Source organism: Plectrocnemia conspersa, unplaced genomic scaffold (genome assembly GCF_051122295.1).
Source record: "Plectrocnemia conspersa isolate PC_06_02 unplaced genomic scaffold, ASM5112229v1 ptg000002l, whole genome shotgun sequence".
In the NCBI taxonomy this organism is placed as follows: domain Eukaryota; kingdom Metazoa; phylum Arthropoda; class Insecta; order Trichoptera; family Polycentropodidae; genus Plectrocnemia; species Plectrocnemia conspersa.
In genome coordinates, this window is record NW_028277166.1 from 13,499,337 (window position 1) to 13,525,398 (window position 26,062).

The following is a 26,062-nucleotide window of genomic DNA, read 5'->3' on the forward strand; positions in this document are numbered from 1 at the left end:
TTATTATTATATTTGAATTTCAATTATGAATATTAAACATATATTTTGTGTGGGAATCGAATTTCAAAATGAGAAACAATCGCCGATGGAACAGGTTTGCTTTGGGGCTTTGACCCGCAAATGTCGGATAGTTTTGCACATTTGCTCGGCAATTAATTAACAGGACTAGTTGAAGAATAAACACACATATTCGGCATCGTCGCGGAGATGTTATCTCGAACCTGATCAGGGAATGAGACTAATGTTGACGACACGATTCATTCATGGCTGCTGCTGCTGCTGTTAGTTGGCGTCTTTTTTTGACGCCCGACAACATCTGTCCACATTCCTGGTGATAATTGGTAGTAACTGTGAAAAATTTATACGCTTAAAACCAATCGTACGATATCTACTCATTTGTGATACGATATTCTACGACGGCGAGTTCTTTATTCCTTTTCGGACCAATTATATTAAGATTGATTGATAATATACATTTTTAATTAAAGGCAATTATGAAAGAATGAACTAGTGAAAGAATTCATAAAAATAATATTTAATAATTTTTCCTGTCAGGTTTCGTTAATGATCGCGCGTCGATATCTTTTTCATAATACGCAATAATTTAATGCAGTTTTATGTGTTTTCCGTATTTCTTTACTATTTTGAGTAATATACATGTAAATTTATAAGTAAAACTTATTTTTTTTAAGAAGTTAAACGATCAGTTTTTCTCATTAATGTATGTAAAGCTCGATCTAGTCTACGGACCTAATTTCGAGGCTCACTACGATGTGAATCACGCTTTCATAATACAAAGGTGTGTTAGCATGTACCTACATACATAGGTATGTATATTCGTACATTAATTTTAACAACGATGACCGTGCAAGTTCCCCGGCGCTCCTTTTGTTTTCCGTCTCGCACCGAAGACAGTACGAAATCGTACCAAGGCATTTATTGATTTTTCGAATAGAAAATGTTAGAAATTCCTTAGGTGTTTATTCAAATTGAGCACCTCTGGCCTCGCATGAAAGCTCAGCACGTATTCTTTCTCGATGTGCAAGAACCGCTCGGAACAAACTTTGGACCGCATTCCTCGGGAGGCTGCTCGGGCTGACTGCATCTGGGCTAAGCTCTTCTAACTTGAGCGGCCGGCTAACTTTTTTTCATTTCTTTTTCTCCTCGTCTTGTTTTCATTCTCCCTCGGAACGTTTCGTTTTGCGAGCTCCCAAAGCGATCGCGAACAATCGCGTGAATGTTTGTGTTTTCGTCTTTTGTTCGCCTTGCCGAGATTTACGTGACCACAATATTCATCTCGCGACTCTCACAGCATCCATATGCATTTGTCGCTGTCTCCCTGCTTTCTAAACCCGCATACGGTGTTTTTAATTACCATTTGAATGTACATTCCTGTCGTGTAGTCAAAAAATGTCAAAAGATCATACAGACGTTTGTTTGCCATTTTACGTTCCGTTTACGAGTGATTTATCAGCATTAGTATCTACTGTCTTTTGTAGTAGGGAAACTTTATTTTTTTTGTTTAGTAAGTAGTATATGGCGTTAAAACAAGGACATGATCATTTTATTCGCTTTGATTTTTATATTTTATAAAATATTAAATACAATTTTCTTTTTTTTTTACAGAAAGAACAACACTAAGAATTATCATACCATAATGCACCGAGAGCATAAGATTCTAAGTAAGTAGTCAATTATATAGAACATATTCATACTTTGCGTGCATAAAATATACATACTGCATGCGGGCTGATTGACCATGGGGGCGAGCTTCGATAGGCCTGTGCCAAAGACCAAATCAAAACATTTCTCCAAGAAAGTATCCAAAAATTTCAAAAAACAGAGGCAAAATATGCCTCCTTTTATCTTCAATCACAATTTAACTGTATTTGTTTGTCATATTATTTTTAATTATCCCATAACCCTGTGCTTAAATGGGTCAATTTCCGGACCGATATTTAATATCAATCTGTCCTTATATATTTCTTACTATTTAGCAAAATCAGCTTTTAATAATTTGTTGAATGACTAGCCACAAAAACGTTGCACAAAGGATAAGACAATTGGATTTTTTACAATATATTCTACCATAAAAGCTCTGTTATCGCAACATCATCCTCGAATCTGTAAAGCATTTCTTTCATTAGGACATTGAAAAACGCTTTTGTGAACTTGTGTTTTATTGCAAAAAACAATATAACATTTTTCCTAGCATTGTTTTATAGCGTATTTTATTCGGAATAAATATTTGCCTTGCTGTGACAATTTATTTCCATTACTTGAATTCCAAACTCCCTTTTGTTCCAAAAAGAATATCCGAAACTGCTTGAGTCGGCTCAGCGATTCGATTATTTCTGAAGCAATGTGAACTTATCAATACTCATCCTTAATTATCTTTTACCGTGCCAAAATGTTCATGAAGAATATTTAATATCGTGTGTCAGAACAAAGGTTTATACACTATTAGATATTGGTATTATTGGAACCGCGGACGCACCTTTTTTTCTATTACCCTTACATTCTTACATTCAGAATCTTTCAGGAAGACAGAATCGCTTGTTTGTATTATTCAAAAATGACATACTGATATTCCGATGATTATCTGTCTCCATAAATTGATTAGAGATATCGTCGTTACTTCAATAACTCATATTTCAATAGGATGAAGATTTTCTGGGGAGAAATAAAACCATTTATTTTAGTCAATCCTGGATAATGGTATACTGCAGTGTTCCTTCTTAAATTGAAAATAAAAATTCCAAATCGAGAATTTTCATTTTTTGAAATATTTGCTGATTTCTCGAGAATTTTTATAGACCCTCTTTATTTTTGTTAAAAATTAAATTTGTACAAGAAAGGATTGATCCGTGCCAGATGCTTAAAAACATACATGCTTTCTTGGAACCCTTTAATAGAGGTCGAAAGTATTTGAATTACAAAATACTGTTTTTTGCTATTTAAGAACTGCATTAATAATCAGATATAAAGAAACCGGCTAAATATTTTTTTTTCTCGTTCGAAATGTGAAAAATATATAATAACAACAAATTTCTTTACTATTCGGGTATAAGTAAGGGAGCCTGAAATTCGTAAATCTGCCCATGTAATCAATCGAAGTAGATCGATCCGTTGTGGTCCTTCGATTATTCGCATCCATTATAACAAATCATCATCCTATTAAAGTTCTCTTAATTAATCGTGCGGTTCTCTTTTTATCAATAATATAAAGACATCTATAATAATAATACACTGTAATATTATAGTCACGTTGTATATATTAGGTAAAGCGAAAAGAAGCGTTGTTTTTTTTGTGGTGTTTTTAAGTCAGTTTTTTCACTGCAAAACCATCAATGAATTATCAGAAGAGATTGGCTATCTCTGGTCGATAGTATAAGATCATTTTAAATGGCTCGGCTAAAAACATAGGCAAGCAGTTTGGATTCCGCATAGTCTATCGCTATAAGCTTTGGATCAACGTGTGACAATTTTTTCTTTACTGCTAAGCAGTTATGAAACTGATCCATTTGTAACTGAAGAAAAAAGTGGATGTTTTTTTAAAAATCCACATAAAAAACAATGGCTTTTACAGGCCAAACGCCAGTTTCAACACCTCGATTATCTTTGACCTTAAAAAAAGTTTTTTTTTGTGTCTGGTGGAATTTTTCGGGTGTTGTTCATTATGAATTATTAAAATCTGGTCAGACCATCACATCCGAACTTTATTGTACTCAATTGGAGAGATTAAAGGTGGAACTATTAAAAAAAATCAGTCCTAGTTAATCAACGGCGCATATTATTACAACATGACAATGCAAAACCGTACGCAGCGAAAATTAAAGAACTGGATCTCGAACTTTTACTACACCCGCCTTATTCTATTGATATAGCACCGTCTGATTACAATTTATTCCTATCCATGGAACACTCGCTTCGAAAAGAAAATTTCAATTCAACAGATGATGTCCGAAAACATCTAGATCCATTTTTAAATCAAAACCGCAAAAATTTTACAAAAGAGGTATTGGAAATATCATAAATAACAATGAAAATTATCTTTCGAAATAAATATTGTACATTTTTCTCATTAAAAAAACGATATTTATTTTTGCTTTATGTAATATTACATATATTTTTTTTTTGAGAATTCTCGAGAAAATCGAGAAGTAAAAATGCGAATTCTCATTTTTCGAGAAATGAAAAATATCAAGAAACAATAAGGTTAGACTTACTTGTTTTTTTAAATTTATTGGTGATGCTGATCAATAGTTTTGTGCTTACTTAACCGATCGCGGCTGTAACTCGCGACAACCCAAGTAGGAAGTCGGAGTTCTGTGCCGAAACTTCTGCCTTATAGCATACATTTATGGTTTCTTTCGATGTTTTTTATTGTATTCCTTCCAAATTGTCCTTATTTAAAGGATCCAATCTATCTGTAGAACTTCAATGTAGACAACTGTTAACATTAGTCTCGATTCCGCATTACACGATTGAACCAATTGTTACAAAACCCAACTTAACGTACTTTTTATAAAAACGTATTAGTTCTGGAGAATATATCATATTTACCTGCCCTCGTATGTTACCAAATTGTATACCATGTCCTAATGAATCTATGAATATACTTTACCAATGTATTACCACCGTTCAATTGAGCACTCTATATTGTCTCTAAAGCAATGGAGGCGTATACTTTTTTGATGGTCGATTGTACCGGTAGTATTTTCGCACGCTTCGCGGTACTAACAGTTTCCGACCCCTGTCCGTTGGGCCGGTACCGATCCGGCGGGCGTTTCGCGCTGAATGAGCCCGGTCGCGTTGCAAATTCGGCAGCTGAGCGGAGCGTGGGCGCTTAACGACCGGAACTGAGCGAGTCGCGTCTAGAGAGGACTCGTCTAGACGCCTGCCCGCGAGGTGACGCACCGACGCCGCTGACCCCAAATCGCTTTTGTGTCACCGGCAGAGTGTAATAATAACGCGAGCCATTTCCACCGTCAGGCCCGACGATGCAGCAACTGTTGTCTTCGTGATTCTGTTCCGCAACTTGATGGATTTTATTTTATTTTTTTTATTTTCATAAGGCTACCGAAAAAGTTTCAGGGCCATTGGAAAAAAACGAACCAAACGTAAGAATTTGTAGTAGGTCTATTTTACAGTAATAAAAACGAAGTATACTGTTGTTAAAATCAATGCATAAATTTAATCACAAATGATGATGAAATCAATTGTTTGCACTCCTTGATTCTGTATTACTGCATTCAAGATCATGGCAGCAGTTGCTGTAGGAACCATATATAATTCACAATATTGGAATTATTTTAGTAAATATTCCATAATAAGATTAATATCTTTATACGGATTCTTAAAACAATAAAATATATACTTCTGAAAGATCTAGAATAAATTCTAATAAACTAAAATGTTTATTTTATATTCACACCACGCCTTATGAGCAATTCGTTGTATCGGGAGCGGCTGTTTGTGCTTCAAAAAAAATGTATGTTCTCAAGCTTATTGCTCATTCAGAAATTCCTCTTTTATGACAAATTTCCTCACACGTTGTTATTTCGTAACGCTAACGCCGTGCATTCGCATAGTCTCACGCTCGCCACGTTGACCTAAACCTTTTGATTACAATGACTTTTTCGCCATTTACATTCCTGAGGAATGAGCAAACTCGACAGTCTTCATTCAACTGTGCGCGCCACGTAACTCACCTCAAATTGCACTTAAAACTAACTGCACGCAGAAAAGTCTGTATATTATTATTATTAAATATATACACGAATGTTTGCAAAATAATATTAATTATTTTTTTTCAATTATTAGCGATACATGTTTTTTTTAATTAACAAGTATCATTAAAGTTTGGTATAGATTATAAAGCTTTTAGCTTAGTCTAATAATATTCAAATACAACGAAACTTACCAATTCAATTCTGCTAAAAGTTTTTCAATAAATATATCTGGCATTCGTTAAACTTATTTAATGCTCCTGCCTTTTACTAAGCATACTGTAAACAATATATCTACAAATATAATTAAAGCAATGAGAACGAACTGAAATAATTATTAAATCAATATTCGTGCATCACCCTTTATACATATATAAATAAATTCAAACGCAATTGAATCGCTTTTGTACTGTTTCGCTCCTATGTTAATCGTATCAGGCTATTGCAAAGAAGCACAGCTCGTATGTGTACAGGTGTTCGAAGAAGTAGAAATAGCAATTTGACCTTATTTTATAAAATATAATAGTCTATATGTGATGATGTGGCCTTATATCGCAGGTAAAAAAATATTTTTGCCGTATATTTTACTTGTCAATTTATGAGATATTGCGTGCGTTAATTAAAATGTCTTTAATCGTGTTTGCTCGCAAAGATGGCGGAAAAAAAGTCAAAAGCTACAAAACTTTAGCGTGCGTTAATTGCTTTTATAGTTTCAAATTGAGTACGATTTGTTCCGAATTGTGTCGCTATTGTTACGTGAAATGTTGCACACTTTTCAGCAATAGAGTTTTGAAGATAGAACACTGTATTTACAACGGTATATCTTTGGAATATCTCTAGTCTAGACGGAATCTATTTGTGAATGTTCGTTAAAACGAGATGCAATCTCTCCTATCTTTTTTTTATGTAAAAAGAAAATGAACAGCGTTGAACATGTTTTATTGTATCAAACTGTATATATACCTGAGCCTTTTACTTACGTGTTATTACTCTATCTAAGTATAAAACATTTCAATTTACACTAATCTAAATTTAAAGTTACTTGATGGTTATGTATTAGTATATAATAATTGTAGTCATATTGTGGTTACTTTTATGGTTAAGTTAAGATGTATTGTCGTATATCTGCGGATTTCATTAATGAATTTTCTGCAACAAACAGTATATTTGCAGACGCTTCATGTACTCATTTAATAAATCTTTAGTTTCAGATTTAAATAATATTTTAAATACATTGATTAATGCTTGGCATGCACAGTTTCTTATCCATAGAGCGATACTGACCATATATCACAGTGCAACGTTGGCCTGCAAAATATATTTTTTTGTAACACTTGCATATTTCATCATTAAGAGTAACGCTTATTTATTTATTCATAGAAAATTATTTTTAAAGATTTCAGAATATGGGTTAGGTTACTTTCTGGCTTTTCATATTATATTATAGTATAGTCTGATTATGTTCAATAAAATAAAACTCGCTGTTTGGCGCATATTTCTTAATTTTGTTCTGTGGAATGAACACTATCTGCAATATTTTTAATAATAAAATGATGGGGGAATGAGAGGTAAGAGATGTTCAATAAAATCATATTTATAGAATTTTTTAGACCCCCTTTGCCCGGTGGAATTCTCTTACAGTTTCGGTGTAGGTGTTTTAAGCAGAGATACTTTGGAGTGACGTTTGAACAGGGATGGAAATTCTATATGCACATCGCTAAAGCTTGCGATAAGGCGTCTAGAATTCTCAAAATTGTTCGCGTTCTGTACGATACGCTAGTTCATAGCGTCCTTAAATTATAGAGAAACAAAGTACTTGTTGGGAGAGAATTCAAAGTAAATTTTTCAGATATCTAGGATATAGGATAGTTGGGATACAATTCATTGCATTCTTAGGGACGTTATTTGGGTGGGGGCATTTGCTTCTCTCGCCTTGAATTTAGCTAGAAAAATGCTTGTTATTCGATGAAATACCTTGAATCTTAATGAAATCGAAATATTAAACTGGCCAAATTATGACCCTACCCCTTGCTGGAAAAGGCTGAAATGACGTCCGTCTTAAAGAAAAATCGAAAAAAAAACGGAAAATTCCATTAACTTTTATTTTTTTTATGGATTCTTGAGCTCGAAACCATAAAAAATGGGGGTAAATTTGTGGACTTAAAATATTTTTGATTTTTCACTAATTAAGTCTGTTTTATAGAAAAATTTTACAAGTTGGATTTTTGAGCTCAAAACACTGAAAAGGGGGTAAATTTTAGAGCCTGTTTTAAAGCAGAGATGTCATTGGAAGGAGTGGGGCATTTTCATCCCCTTGTAGTTGGCTAGAAAAAAGGTTCCCGTTCATAAGCAAACCCGTCAACGCAATTAGGCCACAGTTTTTTACAAGTAGCATTGAGGGTTTTCTTGATAATGTGGAAATTACTTTTATAAGAGTTTCTGAGGGTAAGATTTATTCCCTCAGTCACTTCGAAACATTACTAAAATAGTGATTTTGCGTAAAGCTTTTTGAAGTTCGAAATGTCTTGCTAATCCATGTGCTAGAGTAATGGAATGGTGATGGGAGGAAGTTTAACTTAGTGCATTTTAAGTGTAGAAGATGAGCAAGAGCTTTATCCATAACCAAAAAGAATGGCAAATTTTCTTACAGGTATGTCTCAGGGATGTCATTTTAGTTTTTTACGTTCATATTCAGACTTTTTATAACAATATTATTAAATCTAATGAAGCATATCTAAACCAAATTTTGGTCAATATGAGAGCGCCAAAACAATTATCACTTCTCAGAAGTAAAAAATTCACGTCAAAAGCAATAAAATCGTGTCGAAACCGTCGCAGTGGGAAACCAAAATTCGGTTTGAATATAATTTGATCAGCTCTTTTATATCAGAAATCCATAGTAATATATTTTAAGGATGGCTATCATATTTTTAAAACATAGTCCAGTCAAACCATGGAGCAATATGCGAGATGCGATGCCTGTCTAAACTTCTTTGTCTGCTTATTTATTCCTGAGAGATGTGTTGAATTAGTTTGTATTTTGGACATTAATTAGTTTTAGAACTTTCATTAGGTTAGGTTTGGGTTTAAACAGCGAGTGGACGTGTTTCGCAACAGTCAAATTGAGTTTCGTAGACATTTTAGAACAACAAATAATTTCATCAGTGCATATCAGTTAAATTATATTTTTGTTAGTAAAAAATATATCTACTGGTGAAAATGTATTACTAACATTTATACATTGCATGTAAATGAATTATGATTAGTATTTATTACTACATATGAAAAAGTTGAAATTATATAATTTCACTAGCACCTGCTAGATAAATTATATTTTCACTGGTAAAAATATGTATCTACCGATGAAAATGTATTTCAATATGATTTCACTGAAAGAACATATTTTTTTAAAAAAGATAGATTCAGTACTGTTTTTTTAGAATATGTTAATGGATAACCTGAGAATTTTTGGTTTAAAATCAGAGACGTCATTTCAATTTTTTTCATGTGGTGGGGAAAAGTTTGCAAGTCAGTAGTCGTTTTTTTTTTAATATTTCCATTTAATTAAGATTCATATTATTTCATTAAATAACATACCTTTCCTGCCTCCTCCAAATGACGTCCCTGGTATGTTTTCACTGCGAGAGGAATAATCGTCTAAATTGGGGAGAGTCGCATCACGTACTGCTCGTATTGCAAGACATCGCTGTATATGTTCGTATTGCGAAACATTCTTAAACCAATTTATTCGCAATCCAAGGTTCCACTGTACCCACCTACATAATTTTATTTTCAGATTTTTTTGTGACATACTAACTTTGAGAACTATGTATACTATTAAATAAGTAGTGAGAAGTATCAGTTTTTGTTATTATGCGAAATGCGTCCATTTATTAGTTCACCTAAAACGTATTTTAAAGATTTTTTAATTTGTATGTTATTGCTCTTTCATTAATGTTGACATCGACACATTTTAAACGAATCATCGTAAAATTGTCGTTACATTTAAATATGCTTTTCTGTTGTGTTAAAGTAAAATGTCTTCAATTATTTTATTACTCTAGAGCGAATGCAGCGTCTTGTCGAGAATACTCATAACATAGCTGAACTCTTAACATATATTCATCAAAATCGTTGTTTTATTTGAGAAAGGGTTTTTTTTAAGTGTACCACATCTTTGACGAATGATTTTATGAGAGTTGTATGCGATATTTTGATGATTTCCTAGTCTATACAAATATGTGTGTCTGGCAAAGCCTAGTCATATTTAATTGGCCAGTGTTACCAACGGCATATTATCAGATGTGAGTCTCGCGTTCATTTGACGTCGTCGCTGGCGTCGTCGGCCAACAATAGCAGTCAGCTCTGCAGTTGCCCAGCAGGGAAATTCCGATGCAGCCGCGGCACCGGCGCACGGTGGAATGAACTCGGACGAAATGTGGAGGAATGAACTCGTAGCCGACAACCAACTCTCCTCACGGAACCGCCATTGACGATTTGACATCATTAGAGCGTCACGCGCATACCGGCCCGCTACGTGCACACACACATACACGAGCGTCGGCCGGAATGCGGCGGTATGAATGGAGGAGTTTCGCGAGTTCAACGAACGAGATCAATATTATTAATATGTAACCTCACAAATATGCCGTGCCGTCTGCGCACACGTCTACGGCCAATTATAATTTAGGACAACCAACGCGGAAAAAAACGCGAAACGGAGAGAGAAAGATCGGTCGCTTGTCTGTTATGACGGCGCAGGTTGGGCGAGGATCGACACACATTCACAACTAAAGTATATTTATTTCTTTCAGCATTACTAAACAGTAGATAGGGATAATATATGTGATAATCACAGGGCGGAACAAATTATTTTGAAAGCAATTGAAGAGGATAATAAATAAATTATCTTATCATAATATTCAGAACCGCATCTTATCGAAAAATCTAGTTCCAAAAAACAATCTTCGGCGAGCTTATTATCCCTATAATTTTATTATATGTGCAATTCTGTAATTCTGAAGTTGTGCATTATATATTTATATTAAAACTAAACAAAAATTGATAGTTTGCAATATTCGTATTTTTTTAATTAGATGTGCACTTCCTCCCCAGCAATAATCCAGATAATCAAGAGTATTATGTATTGTAGATTAATAAATGCTGAGATTTTTTCTTATATAAAAGCTAAGTTTGATTTGAATAACTTCATTAAAAATTAACAACAATTTTTTTAATAATAAGTCTGTTGTTTGTTACATTGTTTATACTGTAAACTTAGATTGAAATGTTTTTAATGTGTACTTAATGTATTTAAGTTAAACTTTGAATTTTCTTGAGAATATATCAATAATAAAATTAACGATATCTTTAAAATTCATAATTGCTACAGAGGATAATTACAGTCTATACAATAGTAACGCAAACTAATAATTCTACAAACAAAGTAGTAAAATAAAGTTTATTTCAATGTTCATTAATCAACGGAAAGGGGTTTAACTTCTATACTACTACAACCCTATGAATGTATGTAATGTATGGATGTTTATTATTTATTGAAAAGACCCGAATCCTTCCCGTTTGTCTGTTGCATAACGCCGCATCGAATCGATTTTAAATTATAATAATTAGCGGCGAATGCACAATCTTCTCGTAGCGATAATAATAATTGGCTCCCGTCCGTCTGCGAAACGGTGTCCGCAGCATCCGACCGCATACACAGATCCCCGTACATGCATACCTGTGCATGTATGTAGATATGTACCGCTTGCATACCTACCTGTATCCGAGCATTGTGTGAATGTACGAAGCAACGGATCGTCTGTCGAGATTAAATTCCGGAAGTGTTAATACTTTCTAAACCTCGTACACACGTATCGTATACCTACACACAAGACGTTCTCGTTTCGGTGTGGTTGTAAATTCCTGCGCATGCGCCGTATGAAAATATTCAGACAGGTTTCGCGAGCTACCCACCGTTCACGTCGCTTCTGAACGTATAATTCACCCCCGATCGATGCTGCTTCACGATCGCGTGATTCGATCTTTATTATTCGCATGCAATATAAACTGTTTTATACATATGTATGCGTGAAAATTATATATTTATATAGAAAAAAGTTCAGTAGCTACATCATCCGGCTACGCCTTAAAAAAACGTAGAACGATTGTTAAAAGAAATTTGCTGCGTTTGAACACTAGTTAAATTTCACTGAAGCACGCACATATTTTAGTGCAACTCATTCGTAAGGAGGCAACCGTAATAACCGTTTTTATTAAATATTTATAAATCAACTGATTAAATTAGGATATGATATTATGGTATAGATGCCTCAATTCTGTGTATAAAATCGAATAATACAAACTATTAAGATTTAAATTAAATTAAATAAAAAAAACTATTTTAACCGGATTTTTTTACTCTCAGATCATTGTGCTTTATTTATTAGAACATGGTTTCCCAAACTATGTTCCGCGGATCCAAAATAGGTGTTCCGCGGAGCTTTAATAGATATTTCACAAAAATTTGGAGTAAAAAAAAAAAGTTAGTCTTGCTAATACATAAAAATTGTTCATAAATCTGACAAAAAAGCTTGAAAATATGTGTTAAATATTCAACATTGATGTATATAAATTCTGGAGGGAAAAATTTCATAAGTCGGTGTGGTTTTTATTACTTTAGAATTTGATCGAATTTAAACAATATTAGTGCTTGTTATGCGAATTTTATTTATGTGATTTCATTTTAACGCAAATTTTTTTGTACCACTTTTTACACTATTAATTCACGCAAATTCACTTGTACGTGATTTTTATACAAGATTTTTCAATCTAGGGATGCAATCTGTCAAATTTTCAAAAGGTTATTGCGGATAATTTTTCTCATGTTTTTGTAAAACATAAGTGTCATATATTATTTAAATAAAGTAATAATAATTTTAAATAATTACTTTCATTTTGAATTTTACAAAATATAACACAATGCTGTGCGAATTACTGATCAGTGAGGGCGTCAAAATGCTTGATTTTATATTTTAGATACTTTTTGTTTCGTTTAACGAATTCTGCGAATTTAGGTCATAGTATATACCGCCGATATATGCTCATATTTTTTTTTCGAATGCGTAAAAGCATTTTTTTTATATGAACATTGATGATTTTCGATCGATCATAACAGATTAGATTTTCCTTATCTTACAGATGAATTTAGTGATGAATAATAAATTAATATGGAGCTAGATCATGCATAGTGACATATATTTTGATTGTAAGTTATAGCAATAGCTTATCTGTTACTGATGACTTACTACATACTTACCTGGCAGTTGATTATTGTGTTGCCCCGTTGTAACTCATTGGGCTTACGTGCATCATGTTGCAACGGAGATTTGCAATAAATAAATTAAATTTCAGCCATGTTTGTTTAATAATTATAGTTTAAACATGAAGCTGTATTTTAAATAATTTATTAAGAAAATTGCTACTATTTGCTATTTTTGGGTAAATTTAGTCAAATCCCGTTATATTGCGCATTGTTAAAAATGGTTTTTACTGATTTCAAACTTTAATAACGACGCATAAGAAATTTACATATATTACATTATATTGTATATTCATAGGGTCTATGTGAATGTACTCTGAGGGTCTAAGGGCCCTAAGGGCTAGCACGCGGCGAGTTTGCGGGTCCAGTGGAATGTGGGGTCAAGGCCCACATTCCGGCGCGCGTTATGTCACCGCCCTCCTGCTGTCAGAGCTTGCCAATCGCAGATCACAATTTATAATAGCATAGACAAAACCCACTCGTTAACTATTTCGTGCCATCCATTGATCTACTTATTCGCATATTATCATTATCTTAAATCGTCGAGTGCTTTGACCTCTTTTTATTATAATTTTGTCTGCACTTGAATTGAACTTTGTTCATATAGTCAAGTAGTTGTATATTTTAAATTTTATGTAAAGGTAGCAAACTGAATTGATGTAGGAAGGCGAAATTGGATCATTGATGTGATTAGACAAAAGATCTAGCGTGGCGTTTTTGTTCGCCATCACCGCTTAAATGCGTATAGTAAACAGGTGTACTTTAAATAATATTATTCGATATCAATCGGCGAGATTTCAATAATCATATCGTAGCGATCGAAGGGCTTTCGAACAACGGGATATGAACCGTCAACCTGTCCGTCCCCTTCGTGAACGATTTCCGCCCATTGTTTTATTTTTTTGTATCAGGCTTTCAAACGCGCGAAGGACACACATCAAAAGTGTTAAAAACCCAGCACTCCCGATGCGCAAAACTGCCATGTTTCGATGTCATAATAATTACGTCTCATGTGTCGAGTTAACGTGACGTCGGTCGGCCGTTACGAAATGGAAGAAGAAGAGTCCCCGTGACAATGTTACAAAACGTGTGAAACCTTTCTCAAACATACACAGTTGCCACATACGAGTAAACAGTGTCATACTCGACGTTTGTAATGAATGGGTTTTCGATCTTATATTAAAAATTCTAATCTCGTTCTTATTTGGCTACGTTTCCCTAGAATCAATCGCGGATGTGCACGCTGCGGAATACGTGAATTTTCGTAGTAAAATCGGTATGCGATACGCCCTTTGAGAGCGACTGACCCGCGCGATTCTCTCACGTCCGAGATGCGCGAAAGACACTGTTAAAAAGTTATCCTCAATGAAGAATCCGTCTGGCGTCGTGAATAGCTAACCTCCACGGAGCCCCAAGCTCCGTTATATCCGATCTTCGCGAACAAGGACATATCCCATTCACGAAAAAAACGTGATTCAGACAATTGCGATCTTTTTATAAAACGCGTACCTACACCGATACACTAGACTTCCATTGTATGCTATACACGTGCGAGGCTTTCCAGGGTGAAAATGAAAATTGTCGCGAGTTCAACGACATCTTGAGATTTTTTGTTGCTCAATTTACATATAGCGTTAATATTTTTCTTATCCGCGCGTAAAATATGAGCATGTATAAAATATATTATTGTGTTTGTTTTGCTTATTTTGACATTATCAGCTAATTTTCAGATTGCTGCTGTGAAAATAATTAATACAACCGAACATGTTTGTGTAAACATAAACTATTTATATAATGTAAAGTATGTGAACAAAAAATGCGAGGTTATTACTCTCTAAACTGTCTTGTGTGTGTGTGTGTGTTTTTTTTATTATTATTAATTATTTCTAGGACGCTATTGAGTTTGATTAGAAAAATATTTTATTTACGAATAGTTACTAAATGCGCAGTGAATAAACTGTATTTTTTATTAGAATATTATACAGGTGTGCCAAAAGTCACTTTACAATTTAAAAATTAAATAACTTTCTCAAGATTAAATATTATTTTATTTTTATTTCAGATTCTAAAAATATAAGCATATGATGGAATAATTTATGACCGAGCAACGCATATAATTCATTTAGTTTTACTTTGGATATCATTTACATCAAATAGGTTTATCTTCAAACCCAGCGAAATTGACTTTTTCAGGAAGTACCCAAGAAATCTCACGGCTTTAGGGAGTATTTAAAAAGCACGTATCTATACTTTTTTATAAGAGTAATCTTAGTGATATAGCCAGATATTTTGCTTGAAGTTATGGTATTACAGGTCCTTTTATGAATTTTCGTAGTAGAGTGCAGGATAAGATTTCAATGAAACGTCAGTAACATTCAGTTTAACATACCCATATATATAATTTACAATATATTATAAATAGACACAAAAACCTTCATGCTATTTAAAATGGCATGTAAAACTTTTTAAATACATAGTTAAATGACTTTTGGCTTATCTGTATCAATAATATAATAATATTTACAGTATATTTATTATAACTAGTCAATGTATAAACATTCAACGCGTGCTCATCATCGTTCTTTTTAATTTATGTCCTGTGAGTGGACAATGAAAAATATTAAAATTGTTATACCTATTATATCACAATACTTGTAGTACTAACAGTAGTAGACTTAAAATAAATAAATAAAACATCGATGGCTTAAAGTGTAAATTTGCCAACTCCACTTCTGGGTGAAAATGATAACAATGTCATCGAAATCTTTAAACACTATAAACATGAGATATTTTTTATTTAGTTTTTTGTTTCTCATGTAAAGTTGTCAAATATAGAGTTAGTAATTTTACACTTTAAGCAATCGATACACTATATTAACAGTTAGAGAAATCATTATTATATATGAATATGTCATAATCTGTATGTCAGCAATTATTTTAAGAGTGGTTTGTCTGTTTATTCGTATTAGAACAATCACGTGGATTCAAGTGCCAAATTTTTAATATGGTTATTATGATTGCTTCTTGATAACGCAAGATTATGAGCACGTGTGTCGTTGATATTTATTAATTGATTGTAAATCTTTCGTTGAAACAAGACAGGCGTTGACCCCAATACGTTACAACGGGATATCAGTGAATATCTATTCTATTAATTATTAATTATTATCACAGCTTACAATCAACATATGTCACTATGCATGACTTTCTGATTTTCTTTTAATTTATTATATCGATATTAATCCGCGAGATTAGGTAAATCCTGGAAAACCTAATCTGTGACTATTGTAATTATATTTATATAATAATCACTAATTCTGATCATCCAGATACTATAGAAATTGATTAACACTAGGTTCTATATGGGATTCGAACTCAGATCTTTTAGGTATGATATGTCACTAGTCTATACCATTGGTCTAGTCCAGGGTCGCGACCCTAAATGGTGTAGTTTAGCAAAATCTTGGGGTCGCGAGATTTTAATGTAAAATAATTAAATTAAATGTTTTAAAACATTTTTTCAAGCTACTTATTATGATCATATAACTGTTAAGATTTTAAATTTTATTAAGAGCCATGCCCTTAACAGCCGCTTATTTTCAAATCTCTGTAATGCCTGCACTACACTCTAGAAATTGGCCAAAATTGGCCAAGGACGGAGAATATAGTGGGTTAATTCGTGGTTACTTCGGTCGAGTTCGGTTCTGCCCGTTCTAAAATCTCTCGGAAGTTGTCCGAGGTTACCGAGAACGGGAAGTAAAGTGGGGGTAATTCAGTCGACTTGGCCAGCTTCGAGCGCTTCCGAATATTGTCGGCAATCGGACCGAAGTCAGAGCTGCCCTTTCGAGCGCGGGCAGTGAGATACTTCCCCTTTTGCTCTCTCGCGTGTTAAGTGACGAGAGTGAGAGAGATAACGATATGGTGTTTCGCAAACTGAGATAGAACGAGTAACTCGGCTTAATTTCAGTATGCGCATATGCGTCCTATGGACAACATGCATGTCGAGCGGTGCATCGTAATCACGTGGTCAAGTTATAATATCACATGCTTATCGGGGACTTCAACAGACTCTTACTGACATCTTTGAATATTTTAGGGCACCAAAAAGGATTAATTATATTTTTGATAGTATATTCTTCTAACAGATATCGTTATTATATATTTTTTCATATAAAATTAAATAATTAAAAAATAATTAGTGGTACTTGATTTTGTTAAAAAAAATCGTTTCGAATATCCTTATGTATTTTCCTAGATCGGTTTATATAAATGTCACACCATAACGAATTCTTATTTAGAATCAACGACGACAAATTCTAGGATAGTCACAGATGTGGTGTTCGTATTCTGAATCATTTTTATGCCTTATGGGATTTTGCAAAAGCCGACAAAGATTTTGCGTAAATTGAATATTTACGACCGAAAAGTTTTCATTGATATTGTATTAGTGAGTGCCCACGCAAACTTTTATAATTATCAGTAGCGTAATTTTAATAATATGACAATTTAAAAATTGCCATTATTTGGCACATTTTTCGATCGCGCGCAAATATGCCAGCTGTACGTGACAGCAGCCGCTATATCAAATATTAATTTCAAAAAGTTATCGTATATTCAAAAACCATTTTTGATTGGCTTGAGTGAGATTGTTCACCTGCCATATAAAGCTCAAGAGGAATTTGCTGAGCTTTCGAGTGACTCAAACTTACAACTAGATTTTCCAAAAAAGCCTTTGACTGAATTCTGGATCGGAACTAGAACTGAATTTCCCACAATCTCTGATATGGCATTAAGTGTTTTTCTGCCATTCAACACTACATATTTATGTAAAATTACTTTTTCAGCTTTAATACATATAAAATCCCAATATCGTTGATCGCTAAAAAATGTTGAAGAGATTTGACGTCCAGCAGTGACAAATATTGCACCAAGATTTAATTTGTTATGCAGTAAAAAACAAGCATATCCGTCTCATTAAAAAACGATTTTTCCCTTTAATTTTTGTATACTTAACCACTTAACGGCAGCGCTCGAATATATTCGAACGGACTAAGCGACGATATATTTTGCTCAATATTCTCTTTTATTTATGTTATTGCAAAAAAAATGCAGTTTTGTTGAAAAATAGGGCAAATAAATACAATTTTATGTTTGTATGTTTCTAAGCAAATTCCAAAATTATATTTTTTCATATGTATGTATATTGTTACTTAATCAGCACAAAATATTTATATATCTTTATTTTATATTTATCTGGAGTCGCGAAGAAACTCACAATCATAAATGGGGTCATGAATGAAAAAAGTTTTAGAAGCCCTGGTCTAGTGACATATGTATGTATATAATTACATCATATCTCAAATATGAATTTCGAAACATATCTAATTTATTTTAACGAATGTTAGGCGTTCTAAGTTGTCCTCGGACGAAGATGGGTAACATATCTAGTCCATAATAATATAATATAAATTCCACGAAATTATTTTTTTACGGTTTATTTTAAACCAAACCATGTGCAATTTTCCTAATCATTTTCCTATAATAAATATTGTTTATTTTAATTTTTTCATTGAGGTGTTTTCTTTTATATCTCAACAAAAACACACAAGGGCTTGAATGAATGTGAATTTGATACACTAGATCGTAGCACAACAAATAATTTCTTGACTGAAGGTCTTTTGTAAAATTAGTTCAAGAATCAAATTCTATATTGAATAAAAAGGGATCTCCAAAAGGGAAGAGTGGGTAGTGTTAGAGGCGTAGTGATCTACTTACGACCTACTACGTCTTACTACGTGGGTATCTCAATGACCTCAATCTTTTTCGATTCATTATAAACGATCTAAATTTCGGATCGTTTAGCTTCGGCTATTCCGAGCGAATTGCATCGTTTGTTTGCTCGTTCCTTCAGGAACGGACAAACAGTCCAATCGTTTCACGCCCAGGTCCAGAACGCTCGGAATGTTACCGTTTCGCGACGGAATCGGCATCGTTGTGAAACGTGAACCCCCACGTGTCTGGAGGATAAGTTCTCTCGTGCATTCCGATGCATTGCGCAAGTCGCGGGCCGTTTGATGCGCCGCCAGCACTTCTAGCGCTAGTTCGCACATTCCGTTCCGATGGATATGAATGAAGGCAACCGACTTCTTGAGCTGCTGCTGCTGCTGCTGGTTGGTGCTGGTGCTGCCCCATTGTCAAGTTTGGACTGAACATTCCGGCGGCCTGTCTGACGACCAACGCAGCAGAGCCGTTATTACGAAACCGTCAGTCGGCCGCTATTTAATTGCCTGTTTACAAGTTCAGATTCCATTGATTCATAAAGTGTGTGCGTGTGTCTGTGAGTGCCGTTCATTGCATTTATAAGACGATGAACGCCTTTTATCTCGCCTCGAACGTCTCGAAAATTTTCCACATTGACCGCATTTGTATGTAAACAAGGATTAACTAAGCCTAAGATCTGGTAGTCACTTTTGTTTGAGGGTATAAATGCAAAAATACCCACATATACATAGATTCAAACACTTTTGCACATTAAACTACTAGAAAATAATTTCTCTGATTCTTATGAACTTAAAACAACAATGTATGAATACTTTTCTCCATTTTTATATATAAAATCGATATAATCCAATCACTCGTAATGTACACAGATTATTTTGCATTTATTAGTATTTTAAGATCAACTACTTAATAAGTATTTAATCATATAAAACGTCAACTAAAATTGTGCAGTGATATTGCTCTTTAAAAATATTCTGTCAAAAATATTCCGTTCCATTTTAAACGTTCGCAACTTTCAATGAAGACGTAAAACGGTTATAAAATGCAGTATTTTTAGATGGGAACGGCGTTCCGATTTTTTATTCCTGATCTGTAAATGTATACTTTTTATACTAATCAAGGACGTCATTTCAGCTTTTCCCAGGAGGAAAGGGGGGGGGGAGCAAATGTTGGCCAGTCAGTGTTTTTTTTTAATATATCAATTAAATTACATGCATTTTTCTGGGCAAATTCAAGGTCGTCACACGTCAAAAGCAATAAAATCGTTCCGTCACAGTGGAAACACTCGGTTATCTAGCGCTTATATTAAAACGTTTTATATAAATATTTCTACTTACAATAAGTGAGAATCGAATGAAACACTGTAAACCGAACTTTGACCAATAGGAGAGCGCAAAAAACAATTATCCCTTCTCAGAAGTCAAAAATCCACGTCAAAAGCAATAAAATCGCGTCGGCGCCGTCGCAGTGGGAACGCTCGTTACCGAGCGTTCCCACTACAACGGTGCCGACACGATTTTATTGCTTTTGACGTGAATTTTTGACTTCTGTGAAGTGAGAATTGTTTTTGCGCTCTCCTATTGACCAAAATTCGGTTTGATTATACTTCGATCAATACTTAAAATAAAAATATAAAATCGCGCCATCACCATCCTAGTATGGTCAATCGGTAAAGATATCTATTAAATTCTTAAGTTATGCTGAAACGCCAAAATGCGGACAAACCATGAAGCATTGAAATGATTTCGTTTGATTTTATATAGAAATATTGCTTTTGACGCGAAATTTTTACTTCTGAGAAGTAATAATTGTTTTTGCGCCCTCTTATTGACCAAAATTTGGTTTTAATACAATTTGACCAATACTCTAATATCATAAGTTAGTAGTAATATCGATAAGGATAGCTAACATATATTTTTAAAACAGTGAAATAATGAAAGTTCTAGAACTATAATTACTCTTATTACTTTCATTGGGTTAGGTTTAGGTTTGAACAGCAAATGTATTTTTCGCAACCGTTAAACTGAGCTTCATGAGCTTCCTATCAGTTAAATATCTACTGGTGAAAATGCATTTGGACTTCACTGGTGAAAATATAACTTCATCCAAAAATACACATTCACTGTATATGTACATATTACTACATGTAGCAAAGTTGAAATCATATAATTGTACTAGCACATGCCAGATAAATTACATTTTCACTGGTAAAAATATATATCTACCGGTGAAAATGTATACCGATATGATTTCACTGAAATAAATATGAAAAAAAAATTTTTCAGGATACATTTGAGACTGTTTTTTTTTAGATTTTATTTGCGGTATAAACCCAAGAAGTTTTGATTTAGAATCAGGGTCGTTATTTAAGTTTTTCTAGGATAGAGGGGGGGGGGCAAAAATGGCCAGTAAGTGGTCGTTTTTTTAAATATTTTATTAACAATAATAATCTAAAATTTTATTAAAATATATGCGCTTTGATAAGATATTTGTATATTTGATCAACTTTTTTTGCCTATTTTTTTAATGAAAGTCGCTAGTTAAGGATATCGGTCGATGAAGTATTAAAATTAATCATTTTTATCTACATTCCACACCCTTATTTTTTTTCGGTTTGAATTAAACCATTTTTTTAAATTAAATAAAACATGTAGAGAAAGGCAATGCTTATAATAATAAATTTAGCAATAGTGAAAGGGGGCGTTAAGATAAAATTATCGATAGCTGTATCTCGAGAACTACAATCTAATACACCCTGTCTACTTAAGAACGATGTTATTGTGCACTGACTTAAAAATAAATAGATTGTAATCAGTTGTAAAATAGGATAAATTTAACCTTTTTGTTGCCAAAATCTGACTTATCTGGATCTGTATATCGTAATAACATTCGGGTGTTACTTTTTCAAATAGCAAATTTTTACATGTACACTGAGTGTACAGTGTACATCACCGGTTTTTCCAGTTAATGTTAAAATGAATGATTATATTTCATCGATATAGTAATAAGTATAGTGACTTGATTTTACATCACGATGATTTCGTATCACTTTAAAAATTTTTGGAACACTCTGTTATTATTCTGGTTAACGAAAAATTATATCATCATTTGAGTATCTATTATATTATTTTTATTGCGATATTCTGTTTAATCTCAATTCTTTGACACAACTTTTATGTGTAATTTTTGTTTTTATTAATAATTGAATGTCACTGGATGCAAACGCTTCGGGATATCATGATCATGAGAACCGAGTGTAAACAAAGACAATCGGAATGCGCAACTTAGTCATAGTATCGTGACTTGTGTACGAAGGTCGCCCGTTGCTCCTTGTTGAATTGCATAAATTCCTAGATTTGTCATGTGATATCTACTTATAAATAAATATATATCTATACACAACTAATAAGTTTTTTCTTCTTGTTTCAGATCTACTACACAAATTGGCGATATCAGTGTTGTGGAAACTGTGCGTGTGATATAATTAATCTATTAATTAGTAAGCGTTTCAAAGTGTTCGTGGTAAGTTTTCGGCAAAAATAAATGGCGCTTATCGTCGAGTGTATAATTTATGGCGTCGCGTATTTTTTGATATAAAAATATAAATCGCGAGTTCGGGCCAAATGAAAAACACATACGTTCTTGACATAACTAATGTGTCTAGGTGCCGTCTGGCGTAAAATTCGACATCGAAATTGGGTCAAGTCAGTGGTCTTTGACAAAAATGCAAAGCATCTTGTGGGCGATGCGAAAAAACAGAACACGAATAGCGCACGGTGCTCTAGCGACGCTGTGCGGCGAATGTTAGAATTATATTAGTTATGCTACTCGCCGCTAGGTCTTCCACCCGTAAAATATAGGATTACTATTTAACTTACACTACTTCATACTAGATGGCGCTCACGAATTATTTAATTTTGTAATACTTTTAATTAATACAGCGAAAATATTTTATTTTGATGATAATAGTAAATCTTTTATAAATTTAGATTTGAATTTTTATGTAAAATTATTGTATTTTTTATATCGAAAATTTCACTTTTTTTAACTAGAGCCTAAAACTGATTCTAATTATGCTCGGTGTAATCATTATTATAATAAACACGCAGATCCGCATATAATGAAATATTAAAAAAATATTAATGGTTTCAAACTTAGATTGAACTATTTAAAAAATATGTTTTTGTTCATAGCTTTCTATAAATATATTTTATATTGCTATTATATATAAAATATGTACATAATACGATATAACGTATTGTATGATTTTATAAAATACTAAATTTTATTATTTATTATGAATTAATTATACTTTTCGTTGGAAATATAACTATAGAACACCTCAACTTTAATTAATTAAAATTTCTTTCATGAATTGATTTTTAATTATTTTAAGTATCGTAATTTAAATAATATCTTTATGTTTCTTTTTCAATATTTGGAATAATAAAATAAATTGTTTGTTTCAAGTATTTTTAATATATCATAGTTTTTCCAAATATATGTTGGTAGATCTGGATGCAACTTATATTTAGTGTTTTATAATTTCTTTCATAGCTAAGAGATCTGAATTAACGATTATTATATAATTATAATTCCTATTTATAATCACAGTTTGGGGTTTCTTAGATTTTCCTAATCTTACGGATGAATAACTAAAATTAAATCTAGCTTGGTCATGAAAAGTTGTAATAATGGTTCATATTCAATTAAATAAATGTCGCTGATTATAGACTTTAATTTTATTATGGTGTTTCACTACTTAATAGTTGTAATTGTATTTTTTTAATATTTTTATTGCGTTAGATATCAAACTTTTTTTTTTAAACATTTTTTTTATTTATTATATTTTAAACTGATTTTGATAGAATTTGTATTAATTGCTATAAATTACTTGACTTACTAAAATGCCCAAGCAAAAAAGTTTAACATTACTTTTTACATTTCAACATTAGATTTCATTAGATCATTTTTGGTTGATTTTGATATGAAACTTAGTTGTAAAAAGCTTTTATTTTAAAATGTAACCAGTGCTTCTCAAGCATTTGAAAATCAAATACACATGTAATTTGATTGACAATCTTGATTGAATTCGAACTAGATATTACACTGTTAGTTAAAAGTTAATACGTTACGATACTCGGAGTTCAGGTCGATATCATTTGATCTCGTAATCGGTATCAATAAACAATCAACACATTCGTTGACGCCAGCTTATTAATGAATTCCAACTTCACAATCATCGATTCATGAATCAGAATTGCATCGTGGCGTTACGATTGAGTCATTTGAACACATGCATAATACACCATCGAACGTTCATGAATCATGGCTCGTGCGTTTATGATAATCGAATGCAAAACCAAACCATATATAGTACAATACGCGTATAACATAATAATTAGATACACACAATGACATTCACGTACATAGGTACACACTTACACTTAACAACAATCTACATTTCCACACGATTCGTGTGCGTGTAAAACCTTATCGATTCGGATGTGCGTGTGTCGGGTCGCCTATTATCGTGGGTTTGTTTTCTTCTTGAAACTCTTTCCGACAAATCGGTGTTAATAGGCAGGCGTATTGGCTGCCATATTCGACCGGAGCATTACACAATTTTTGACGTTTTAATATTTATTAATTGACGATTAATGCGGCGACGAATCTGTGTATATGTTTGTATGATTGCTTTTGCATAATTTGTAGTGAAATAGATCGTGTGACGTCGGAAATGTGTTTTTTTTACAATTGTTTGTTGACAACGTTATACGCAATCGTTACGTAGTATTTATACTGTCAAGATATAAATATTGACCGTCGCAACAAGGTCTGGCTTATTTGTTGCCATTCGACGCGAAAGCGGGTAGTTACGCGCCCCTCGTTTGCATGGAGATTAATTTCTGCGATTGAAATGAAAACGCGCATCATAATTGAAACGTAAAATAATACATTACATTTATTTATCTACTCTTTTATGGTGTTTGCGATTAAAACCGCGAACGAATGACGCTCGTTTTACGTCAATCCGACTGCTACGTTTTTACTATAAACAGACATTTTCCATTTTATATACATACATATAACAGTATAATCAAATAATACCGTTTTGTTTGTATTTAACATCGGTAAGTACGAATGAAAATCAATACCCAATACGTATTCATGATACTGCATATTGACAGGCATAAGAAGTTACCATTTTTATTTTTCAGGCATGCACAACTTTGAAGTCTTTTTGTTCCAATCATAAGATTTTTCCAAACTCTTTGGTTGCCCAACTTAATATCGATGTCTTGCATAATAAAAAATAGATATTATTTCCCCACTGTCACACATTAACCTGTCAATTCTCGCCAAGTAGCAGAAACCGATATGTCGGATTTCGACAACGAAAGGGCTAAATTTCATAAATAATACGATTGACTATAGTATATTTATATTAAACAGTCATTGTACAATAATATCGCTTAACGTTTGATCATAACGTCAGATTTTTCAAAATTATTTTTGTTAAATAAATATTTGGTACTAGTTTTTCTTTTCGAGAATTTCTTAAAAAAATATTTCATAAAGCCTTTATTGGTTATTAAATTTATATTAATATTTTCAAATATTTTTTAGCCGCTGCATTTTTTATACTACTGCATAAAAAAGGGTGGGTCTATGCCAGATGCTCGAAAATATACATGCAATTTTCAAAGACCTTTGATATAAAAGGTCTGATCAAAGTATGTTCAAACCGAATTTTGGTCAATAGACAATTATCACTTCTCAGAAGTCAAAAATTCACGTCAAAAGCAATAAAATCGTGTCGGCGCCGTCGCAATGGGAACGCTCGGTAACGAGCGTTCTATTTTCTGTTCAAACCCAAACCTAACCTAATGAAAGTTTTAAAACTATCATCGATATTACTACGAACTTTTGATATAAGAAGGCTTATCAAAGTATATTCAAACCGAATTTTGGTCAATGAGCGCAAAAACAATTATCACTTCTCAGAAGTCAAAAATTTACTGTCGCAGTTTCCACTGCGACGGCACGATTTTATTGCTTTTGACGTGGATTTTTTACTTCTGAGAAGGGATAATTGTTTTTTGCGCCAACCTATTAGGCAAAATTCGGTTTAGATATGCTTTATTCGATTCTCACTTATTGTTAGTCGTAATATTGCTATATATATTTAATGATATACTATGAATCTTAATGAAATGGAAATATT

The 26,062-nt window shown here is 33.0% G+C and overlaps 1 long non-coding RNA gene across 2 annotated transcripts in view; it reads left to right on the plus strand.

Moving 5' to 3' along the window:
• Window positions 1–22,971, plus strand: part of LOC148237733 (uncharacterized) — a 49,581-nt gene extending 26,610 nt beyond the window's left edge. Inside the window, exons 3-4 of one of the 2 annotated variants that reach the window (XR_015812689.1) lie at window positions 1,627–1,682; window positions 22,264–22,971. This is a non-coding gene — a long non-coding RNA (uncharacterized LOC148237733). Of the gene's footprint in view, window positions 1–1,626; window positions 6,651–22,263 lie in introns of those variants that run through there. The other variant, XR_015812688.1, reaches the window with a different exon arrangement.
• The last annotated feature ends 3,091 nt before the right edge of the window (window positions 22,972–26,062 follow it).